The following is a 4,796-nucleotide window of genomic DNA, read 5'->3' on the forward strand; positions in this document are numbered from 1 at the left end:
AAAGTTTCAAACTTTCTTGCTTTGGATGAGGCATGTAGTGATTGTAATATTTTTTTAAGTCATTAACTGTAATACTTTCTTCTTTTTTTTTTTTTTTTGAGGAAGTGCACAAGTTGAATTATGTTAAAAATTTATAAAATTTTAAACCGCCAAACCAATTCGCATCCATCCGCCAAACCGTCAATCCGCTCAATCCACATTTGCCGGATTGGCGGACGGATGCGGATTGATTTTATCCAATCCGCCAATCTGGAGGACGGATGGCGGATTGGAGGTTCCGTGGCCGCAACCGACCTGCGTCCACCCCTAATATATTGTGTTAGAATATCTTTATCGGGCTTTAGCTCACCCTACGTATAAAACAACTTTCAGGTGCTGATGATATACCTCCACCAAGAACATAGCTTTGTAGTACTTGGAGCCAGGAGTTTTTTTTAATTTATTTATTGGATTTAATTATTTTGTATAAGCCTTGGGTTTAACTGTATTGAGTTGAACTCATTTTGTTGTGCTCAAGCATGGACTTTGAAAGATGTAACCATTAGAGCATAAATCTTACTTGAACTTTCTTTTATTTCAATTCACGTATATATGTCATATGCTATAGATTCAGGGTCTAAGATTTATGAATGTATAATGCATATGCCAACTTTTGTAAGAACAAGGATTATGAAGGGAATATTAATTACAATGTTATTGATAAATTATAAGGAATACTATGAGAAGAGTTTTTGTTATTATTTCGGGAAGTTACACTACTTAATAAGCATGGTTTCAAATTAGTATTTGAGTCGGACAAATTTGTCCTATCTAAGGATGGGATTCTTCTTGGGAGGCTACAAGTATCAGGGACTGTTCGCACTTAACGTTATCAATAATACATTTGTTTTTGCTTATATTGTTGATTCTCTTTCTTTATGGTATGCTCATTTAGGTCATGTTAATACTAGGAAAACGCATGATATGGTTAATTTAGATTTAATTCCTAAGTATGACATTGACATGTTTGAAAAATGTAATTTTTGTGTGCAATCTAAAATTACTTGCATTCCATTTCCTAAAGTAGATAGAACCACATCTTTGCTTGAACTTATGCATAGAGTATGTGACATACATAGTACCCCCACTAGAGGTGGTAAGAAATATATTGTAACATTCACTGATGATTTTTCTAAGTACTATCATATCTATTTTTTGCATTCAAAAGATAAAATGCTTGATAAATTCAAGATTTTTAAGACAGAAGTAGAAAATTAGTATAATGTCAAAATAAAGAGACTTAGGTCTGATAGAGGTGGTAAATGCCATTTTCTAAAATATTGTAAAAATGTTGGTATTAGTCATGAGAAGTCTGCACCCTATATACCACAGTAACATGGAGTAGTTGAAAGAAAGAATAGGACATTAATAGAAATGATTAATGCTATGTTTTCTTATTCCAGTTTAAGTTCTAGTTTTTGGGGTGAAACCTTGTTCACTGCCTATCACATACTCAATAGAATTCATCTCAAAGGAGGAAATGTTACTCATGAATTTTAGAAAAACAAAAAAACCTAATCTAGGTTACTTGAAAATTTGGGGCAGTAGAGCAATAATCAGATTGCCTAAACCTAAAAAGAAGAAATTAAGTGAAAAGGGAATTGAATACATATTTTTTGGATATGCTATTCATAGCAAAGCATATAGGTTTCTAGTAATAGAACCCAATGGTTCAATAAAAATAAATACCATCATTGAATCATGTGATGTGCTATTTTATGAGAATCGTTCCACAACCATTCCAATGTTGGATTCTAATCAAGGAAATGAATCAACTCCTTTGATGTCTATAAAGGAAAATGAACGAAATAAACTCATTGAGCCTAATGAACCTGATGAGCTTGTTGAGCTAAGGAGGAGTAAGAGGGCTATGACTGAAAAGTCTTTTGTCCTTGACTTCATTGTTTACCTAGTAGAAAGGGATGCTTATTGTAAACAAACAATGCTTTCTTTAAATGTGGATTTAGATCTATTAACCTTTGAAGAAGCTATGAAGTCTCAAGATGTTGCTTTCTAGAAAGCAAGAACTGATGAGATGGATTCTATCATGGGTAATAATACTTGGATACTTGCAGATTTGCCACCTAAATCCAAACCAATTGATTGGAAATAGTTTTTGAAGAGGAAGATGAAAGTTGATAGCACAATTGACAAGTTCAAAGCAAGATTAGTTGCTAAGGGGTTTACTCAAAATGAGGGTATCAATTATTTTGATACATATACTCTGGTGGCCAGTATCGCCACCATTCGAGTATTGATTGCTTTAGCCTCAATCTACAAGCTTGAAATCCATCAAATAGATGTTAAGACTGTTTTCCTAAATGGAGAGTTAGATGAGGAAATCTACATGCAATGCAACAATCAAAAGGATTTGTTGTACAGGGTCAAGAACATAAAGTGTGTAAACTCGGTAAGTCACTATATGGACTGAAACAAGCTCCAAAATAATGGCATGAGAAATTTGACAAAGTAATTGTGTCAAATGGTTTTAGGATACATGAATCTGATAAGTGTGTGTATAGTAAGTTTATTGGTAATAGAGGTGTAATCATATGTCTGTATGTAGACGACATGATTATTTTTGGTACTAACAATGATGTTATTGACAGTACTAAAAGTTTCTAGTCATCTAGCTTTAGTATGAAGAACATGGGCTTGGCTGATGTAATTTTGGGTATTAAGATCAAACGAGAGAACAATAATTTGATTTTTACCCAGTCGCACTATATTGAGAAAATTCTTAAGAAATTTAATATAATTGTATACCCATGTCTACACTTTTTGATTCAAATTTAAAATTGTATCCTAATACTGGAAGAGCTGTTAATCTGCTAGAATACTCAAGAGTAATAAGTAGCCTAATGTATGCCATGACTTGCACTAGACCTAATATTGCATTTGTAATGGAAAAAGTTAGTAGATATACTAGTAATCTCAGTAGTGTGCATTGGCATGTTGTTAATCGAATACTTAGATTCTTGAGGAAAAGAATAGACTATGGAATATTCTATAATGGCTATCCAGCAGTCCTAGAAGGATTCACGGATGCTAGTTGGATAATTGACCGTGAGGATCATTCGTCTACGAGTGGTTGGATTTTTACTCTTGTTGGAGGAGCTATCTCCTGGGGTTCTAAGAAGCAAACATGCATAACAAACTCAACCATGGCGTCTAAGTTTGTAACATTGGCTTATTGTAGCAAAGAGGCAGAGTGGCTAAGGAATCTCTTGTCAAAGATTAAGTTATGGCCAAAACCTATGTCACCAATATCTTTGCATTGTAATAGTGAAACAACTCTATCACAGGTCTATAGCCATGTCTATAATGGAAAGTCCAAGCATATAGGACTGAGACATAGTTGTGTCAGACAATTAATCATAAAAGGTGTGATTACCATTGGTCATGTAAAGTCAAGTGAAACTTGGCTGACCACTTAACAAAGGGACTGCAAAGGATTTGGTGTGGAAAACATCAAACGGGACGGGTCTTAAGTCCACTTAACATAATCACTTTTGGTGGAAACTCGACTTAACGCTTGAAGAAACATCAAGTCTTAAGTTGAATGAGCCCAAGTACACCATATGTCATGATTGCAAGCACTAGGTTTTATTTCATTTTCATCAAAAGGTTGAAGTGCTTGGTACCTGTAATATAAAAAAAAAGAGGATGAGTTAGCAAACTCTTAATAAGCTTACAACTGGGTTGTTAGGGTATTGTAAATTACAGGAATATTCTCAGTATGCTTACCTATGTAAGTGTAGGAGGTGGTGCCGCTTCCTATGAGTTCAAGGGTTTAACTCTAGAGTGCTCATGAAACAAGATGTAGATACAAGGCCAATCCACGTGTCGGTTTGTTTGAATACTTGAGGTAACCTGTATTGTGCGTGAGGCATGTTCGGTTAGTCGTATAAGATCGCTAGTTCAAAGATAAGTCTACTATGCCATCTTGACTAACTTTGAAGTGTCTTCACTAAGTGAATTATTCAAATCGTAAGATATCTTCACCTATATGCATAAGGCTACCAAGTGAACCAAGAATCATCATCTTGTATTTTGAAAATGGTGGAGGAATGCTACGGAATTTTCAAAATGATTTTCAAAATTTATAGTTTAGTTTTTGGGTGTTTTCAAAACTTTCCTTATTTTTCTTTGGAAAGTTAGAAATAAGCTTGGGGACTTTGTCCCACATTGGAAAAGAGGAAAACATAGAGCACTTAATAAAGTGCTACATGAAATATTCCTCTGAATATGAAATTATGGAATGGATGCTAGTGTGCATGCACTCACACCTTAAGGATGGTACTTCAGACCATCCGCATATGCATACACATGAGCGTGGCGTAGGCAATAAGCTATGTGGCGTTTGATGGTGCACTTTACACTTTGCACGGACGCATTGGCGCCATGAGGGCATTTTTCTATTTGCATCATATAGATTGGAGCGATGATGTGGATCCGATGTGGCGTGGGTGACGTGGAATACAGTCAGCTCCACATGGCAGTGATGTGGCATCCGTTGGTGATAGGTCAACCAACTGATCGAACGCTTGTGTGCCCGATCAGAAGTGGTTTGGTCATAGCCGTTGATTGGATATGCACACAATCGTATGATTGACATAGCACCCTATCATGATCAGGTGTGATTAGTCAAGGTATCTATTCGGTGTGAGATGGATCTACACCATAGATCATCGATCCAACAGTCAGATCTAATTGGATGCGATCAAGGGACATGATCATTCCATCAGGTGCATCAA

The 4,796-nt window shown here is 35.6% G+C and overlaps 1 pseudogene; it reads left to right on the plus strand.

The window, feature by feature from the left end:
* The first annotated feature begins 2,807 nt into the window (after positions 1-2,807).
* LOC145802246 (secreted RxLR effector protein 161 pseudogene) lies at positions 2,808-3,476 on the plus strand (annotated as a pseudogene).
* The last annotated feature ends 1,320 nt before the right edge of the window (positions 3,477-4,796 follow it).

The sequence above is a fragment of the Camellia sinensis genome, chromosome 11 (genome assembly GCF_055761805.1).
Source record: "Camellia sinensis isolate YWXY chromosome 11, ASM5576180v1, whole genome shotgun sequence".
Lineage (NCBI taxonomy): Eukaryota > Viridiplantae > Streptophyta > Magnoliopsida > Ericales > Theaceae > Camellia > Camellia sinensis.